The sequence below is a fragment of the Macrobrachium rosenbergii genome, chromosome 56 (genome assembly GCF_040412425.1).
Source record: "Macrobrachium rosenbergii isolate ZJJX-2024 chromosome 56, ASM4041242v1, whole genome shotgun sequence".
In the NCBI taxonomy this organism is placed as follows: domain Eukaryota; kingdom Metazoa; phylum Arthropoda; class Malacostraca; order Decapoda; family Palaemonidae; genus Macrobrachium; species Macrobrachium rosenbergii.
Genome location: NC_089796.1, coordinates 31,919,503 through 31,927,002, shown reverse-complemented (window position 1 = coordinate 31,927,002; position 7,500 = coordinate 31,919,503).

The window sequence follows — 7,500 nt, the reverse complement described above, 5'->3', positions numbered from 1 at the left end:
CCTATTATTAATACACAATAGATTGAAAATATACATTTATTATTAAATATGTTATATAATAAGACATGACCAAAAACAAACTATTACTTAGTCTCAATGAAAGCAGATTACCCTTCAAACAACAACATTATCTTGGTTTTATTAAGATTTTCTCAACAAATTCATCCGCTACCAAAAAGTTTCCTCCCTTCTATTAGAGTATCAGTATTTAGTCCATCCACCATCGTTGGCGATGACATCTTGTAGTCTACTGGGGACGGAGGCTATATGATTGTAGAATATGTTGATTTTTCCTGAATATCTCCCATTCGGACATTTTCTCTCCATCCTTCACTCCCACCCTTTCAAGCACACGTTTATATAACTTGCTGCTCTCTCTCTGATTTCTGCTTTAAGGAAAATAATAATAACTCCGAACCTATTCTGCAGGTTTATTTTCTCATCATGGAGGCGAGAAAAACCTCCCAACTTTTTGTCGTAATAATATTATTACTAGCTGTTACCGACAGAAGAATTAACCTCGGTTTTCGCTGATAAAACTGTAATCATGAGATTTAGCTATCTACCAATAAAAGACGCTATTTAACAAAGTGAGCTGACAGCAACCTTGGGACAATATGTGGGTTGTTTACGTTGTGTAAAGATATTGTAGAGTTACCGTGAAGGGCTTTAGGCTTCCCAGAAACCATGAATATTCTGTATCCGTGTTACCATGTAACATAGGACCTGCCAAGCGAGGGCCAATATTCTCTTCCTGCCCTCCAACACTTCATGATCTCCAGTGATACCTCAATTAAATGCTTCTGCATCTCTAAGTTCTAACAGAGTCGACAAGAGAGTTACCATCCCAACCAAGGACCATAAAGGAACTAACTCACGGAAGAAAAACACCTCTCGTCTGAAATGGAACCTGCTCAAGAGAAAATCGCACTAAGAGGGAGAATTATTGGAATGAGAGAGACTGGACTCTCTGTATCTGATATAGCTCGAGAAACTGGATTAACAAGAAAAACCGTATATAAGTGGTGCATAAGATGGGAAGAGGAAGGTGATCTTCGCGACAGGCCAAGACCTGGGGTCCAAGAAAACTATATAAGATGACAGGAGAATTCTGAACGAAGTAACGGCAAATCCCTTCACAAATGCATGTGACATACGAGACAATCTTGAACTGCATATTTCCAGTGAAACGGTACACGTCGTCTCCACAGTGCTGAAGTGCACCAGAGATTCCTGCCGTTAAAGAGAAATTATAGGAGAGACATCGGATAAAACCGCCTTCATTTTGCCCGGCAGTATGTCAACGAAGACTTAGGTTTCTGGGAAGAGTTGTTTTTTCAGATGAGAAAACATTTGGCGTCGACCTCGCACGGGCAGTTGCACAGTGGCGACGCAATAATACAAGATACTTGGTGAGCACATCTACGAACAAGCCAGAATATTACGTTACCTGTAACGTCTGGGGATGGGAAACTTATACATGCCCTCGGTGAACTGGCAGAAATACAGGAAGATTCAACGCCGACCAATACCTTGAAATACTGGAAGAAGTGATGGTCCAACGGTTCGAGCCATTAACCCAGAGCGCATTCAACATCATGCAAGTAATAGAGTTTCATCTCGCAAATTGCAGTAATAGGGAAAACTCTGCTGTAGTGCTGGTTTCATTAACTTGTATTATTAACTTGTTCTATTTATACAGTACTTTTTGGGCAAAATGTAAAAATATATGAGTCCTTTGCGATTCAGAACAAAACAAGCAACATTTGAGCTCCGGGAGAACATCTGTATTGTATGGTTGCCTGGTTCTTGTGTATTCACCATCTTCAGCCTCAAACTTCAAGGGTGATTTTTCCTTGTTTTAAGAAACTACTCACGGCAATTGTTTCTTTATGACTTTATGGAACATCTCGGCACTGAGTGTCGTAACTACAAAATGTCTGTCATTCATCTGGTATTAATTTAGTAGGCAATTGGTATGGAATTATTTATATGTATATATTTATATATATATATATATATATATATATATATATATATATATATATGCCTATATATATATATATCATATATATATATATGATATGATATGTATGATATGCAAGCATATATGAGGTATCATTTGTCGGAAGAAGTGATGTGGACATAATCTTTAACGTAGGTTCTGTCTCCCAGTTCAGATCTTCTTCCTCCTGGTTTGAAAAGCATGAAATTCCACCTTCTTCCTCTCCACGATAGATTGTAACTCCAGTCTTTATGGCTTTGAGCTCTTGTGAGGGGTCGTGGTGGAATATCTCTCAGCTTTTCAAACCAGGAGAAAGGAGAAATCTAAACAGGCCAGCTCACCACTTCACAATTTGGCATTCCTCTTGTAAAAATTTATTAATATATACTATATATGTGACGTTTGTTTTGCAGGATAACTGTCCCATTCACACAGCCAGGATAGTTAGGCGATGGTTTGAGGTTAGTCAGACATTGACCTTCTATGGACTGGCCTGTAGTTCCTGTGTGATATGAATCCCTTGGAAAATTGCTGGGGACCATCGTCAACTCTTGGAGTCCCACTATTTATCGAGCGATCATCAAGGCAGCTCCTCCAGCACACCATGTCCAAATGGGAGATATTCAGAAGAAATCAACGCATCGTCTACAATCATGTAGCCTGTCCCCAGTAGATGGTGGATGGACTAAATATATACTCTAATAGAAGGGACGAAAATTTTTTATATTATGATGAATTTATGAGAAATCTTAATAAAACCAAGATAATGTTGTTGGTTGAAGGATAATCTGCTTTCATTGAGACTAAGTAATAGTTTGTTTTTGGTCATGTCTTTTCTATAACATTTTAAAATAAATGGTTATTTTTCAATCTATTGTGTATCCTTCATAATAGGGTACTGTAATATTTGTCCCTTTTTTCTTATGTATACATTAAAATGTTACTAATGTATCAGGTTACAATTCATAAATATATATTATATATATATATATATATATATATATATATATATATATATATATATCTATATTATATATAATATATAATCCCAGATTATATATATTAGCTTATATGTTATAATATCTCTCCTATAGAACGAACACAAACAAACAAACAAAAATATGCACATGCTTTCCATCGATAGATAAATGTAAACGTATGCCGTGCAGTTCAAGTCATGCACAAAAATACGTGTGTAGATCCAGTGATTGTCGGTTGTGACCAAAACAAACGTTCAACCATTAATCGATGCCATAATAACCCCGACATTTACTAAGTCAAGACCTTTGCTCCCATTATACTTAAGAGGGTAATGGCGCCCTTCAATTTCCAGCCACACTTTCAGCTCTAAATGTGTCATCACTTTTTCCGTCTGCCTCCTAATGCTGTTGTCAACTTTCTTAGAACTGTCTGATCTCCTCCTTTTGTTTTCTAATGGAGGCTTCTCCATTGTCATTGATTTCACCTTAATTTGAGTTTTAACAAGGTCCTTACACGATCTGATGCTAGTTGTCTTTGTAATAAGAAGAATTTGAAATGCTTGTTGATATTACAAGGAAAATTAAAGAGTAGTAGGTATTTTATTTGCATAGATAAGGCTTTTAAGATTAAATAAATATATTTTTTATGGAGAGCATCAAATTATAACCGTAGATTTTCTGTCAGGAACAGCAGTAGTTTAAATCGACAAAATTTAAACAGACATTCTTCTTCCATGATGAAAGAAAAATTTTAAACCTTCAGAATAGACTCAGTTATAAACTTTTCCAATATTCCTGGAAAAATTACCATATACTTTGGAGGCTTGTATTTCAAGTCAATGGTCCCTGAAACTTGTCCCGTATGAATTGGGATTCAGATTCTAAAAAAAAAAAAGAGGTAATAATAAAAAAATACTCATAGTAGCATGAGTGCTTAAAATGAAGTTTAGCAAATCCAACAGTTGTGTGGCTTATCTTTAAATATATGTATTACATAACTGTGGAATTGACTGTACATAATAATAAAACTAATAATAATAATAATAATCCAATATAATAATAATAATAATAATAATAATAATAATAATAATACTGAGATAATATTAAGCAAACTTTTTACTGATGAAGATGCAATTTTTAATAATTTTAGTAGAACATTTTTAAACAACTTTTAGAGCTGGCCGTGCTGGACACGACCTTTGCCTTCAGTTTGTATAAACAAACTGAAGGGATGGCCATGGGATCACCACTTGGTCCAATTTTTTTGCTAACATCTTCATGTGCTCCTGGAGGAGCGCATAATAGAAGAATGTCCCATTAGGTTCCGCCCTCTATTTTATCGAAGATATGTTGACGACACGTTCTCCTATTTCGTCATGAATGTCATGCAGAGTCCTTTCTGGAGTTCGTCATCCGACAACATCCAAACATAAGGTTCGCTATGGAGAAGGAGGTAAATAACAAACTCCCTTCCTTGATCTTATTATTTCCAGAGGTGACTCAGGTTTTTACACAGGTGTGTATAGAAAAAATACATTTACTGGTTTGGGAATGAATTTTTATAGTTCGTGTTTCTTTCATTTGAAACTGAACTCTATTTTAACCCTCCTCCATAGGGCTTACACCCACTCGTCAAACTGGAAGAGTTTCCACGATGAGATATCCTTTTAGTGAAATATTTCAATAATAATTGTTTTCCATCACGACTTTTTTTCAGATCCCTAAATAAACTGCTACTACAGAAAATGACTCCGGCAACACCTGAATCGACTGTGCCGAAACTAAAGATGTATGCAAGTTTCCTTTCGTGCATGATGATACTTTTAGGAGAAAATGCACAGCCATTATTCAAAAGAGTTTTCCAGCTTTAAACCTGAAAATCATCCCGAAAAAAATCCCTTTACAATAGGGTCTCTGTTCAGAGTCAAAGACCGGCTCAGTCCTCTGTTTTCGTCCAGCGTTGTTTACAAGTACACTTGCCCGGGATGTGATCACGGGATATACATATTGTGGGATGCACGAGGAGGCTGTTGAAGGTCCGCATAGATTCCACAGGGGCATAAGTCATAGAACAGGTAGCAGGTTATCTAATCCTGAGCAATCAAATATACGAAATCATTCAAAATTATGTAAAACTTATATTGACAGCAAGGATTTTTCCATCCTAGGCCGAGTGCAGAACAACAACGACTTAACCATCCTAGAATCCATAATTATCAGGAAGACTGTGCCGTCGTTAAATACTCAATCGTCCTCAGTGAAATTGTTTATAGCCTAGTTTGGGCAACTGGTTTTCCTCACTCTGTTTGTACTTATTTATGTTAGTCTTGTTCTTTCTTTCATATAGGTAGGTTGTTTTAAGATTTTAGTGAACTCCTTTTTACTCATTATTGACTTGTCTTGGAATGAGGTGTTTTGTTTTAAATATTTTTACTACATAAAGAGCTGTTGCCATTGCATTAATTTGTTATTGATGTTCGCAAATTATATTATATTTTATAGCCTTGAAAATGCGACTTGGAATTCGTCATGAAACGTCGGCATTGAAAATAAACTGTAGATGATGAGGATGCCTTTCCCTACTGCTTCCTTCAGATGATATATATATATATATATATATATATATATATATATATATATATATATATATATATATATATATATATATATATATATATAGACTAAAAGGACCTCATTCAAACTGCATGGTATCTATAGATACCATCCAGTTTGAATGAGGTCCTTTTAGTAATTTAGTTAATGCACAGAACAATTGTGTATGTGATAAAGTTAATATATACGTATGTATACATATATGTGTGTGTTAGTGTGTGTATTAACAGATAGTTAGACACAGAGATAGATGCATAGATAGAAAGATATATATATATATATATATATATATATATATATATATATATATATATATATATATATATATATATATATATATATATATATATATATATATATATATATATATATATATATATATATATATATATATATATATATATATATATATATATATATATATATATATATATATATATATATATATATATATATATATATATATATATATATATATATATATATATATATATATATATATATATATATATATATATATATATATACATATATACATGCATATATATATATATACATAGTATATATATATAGGAAGAACAGTCAGCTCATCATTGATATATTTATTAATAGGTGCGCTTCAGGATCACCCATATCCCATCTTTTCTGGCTAAAAAGATACAAAAACACTAATTAAAACTGACAACAGAGCTTACAAAATTAAAATGCTTTAAAGATTGAAAATGACAATGACAAAACAAGAAATAGATTACCTTCAGTAGTAAAGTCCAGAGGATGAAAACTGAATAAGAGTAAACAAGGTTAGCAAGTAAACAAGAAAGGCGGGGGTTACTATAGTACGACCGTTTTAGGAAGAGACTTTGCCCTCTTAAACTGACCATTAACCTTCTGACTTCAAGCTCTCATTGTTTGCGCCTGTTATCAAGCACGTGTACTATAATAGAAAGTTCTGAATGAAGTTTTGTTGTCCCACTTAAATTTTAGATAAAAAAAAAAAAAAAATTCAATATATGAAAATGATAGATGCAAGAAATTTGGAAACCTAGATGTGCTTTCATTTTCAGTTTTGTTTATTTGGATGCTGTACTGAGCAATGTTCTTGAGTTACGTCATCTACTATAGTTTTTTATTACTGTTCCTTTGCTGTTATCGAAGTCATATAATTGTGATATAGTTTTTGAGCTTTTGAATTGTTTTTCTTTCGTGTATGCCGTGATCCAGTCTTTACCTCCTTGTTGTATCAAGGTTGAATTTTCACTGTGCACCTATAAAATAGCTCATAATAAATATTTTTTTAAATATTGTTACACCCCATATTTACATATATATATATATATATATATATATATATATATATATATATATATATATATATATATATATATATATATATATATATATTGTGTAATAATATTTAAAGAATGTTTATTATGAGCTATTTTATAGCTGTACAGTGAAAATTCAACCTTGATACAGCAAGGAGGTAAAGACGGATTACGGCATGCACGAAAGAAAGCAATTCAAAAGCTCAAAACTATATCACAATTATATATATATATATATATATATATATATATATATATATATATATATATATATATATATATATATATATATATATATATATATATATATATTACATTTATACAGTATTAGATTTACCTGTGCTTTTAAAGCACTGTCATATGATACTCATCACTGCTGTGGCATTTCTGTTATATGTAGATTTTTAAAGATATTTCTGCCACTTTCTGTCGAAAAACAGATCTATATTTCAATTTATTTCAATTTCAGTGTTCAACAGGATATCACACAACAAGGGAAAGCAATAAATTTATTTACAATCGAAGTATGAGGAGACATTACTTATGAAGAATCCTCGTCAGAGGATGCTACATCGAT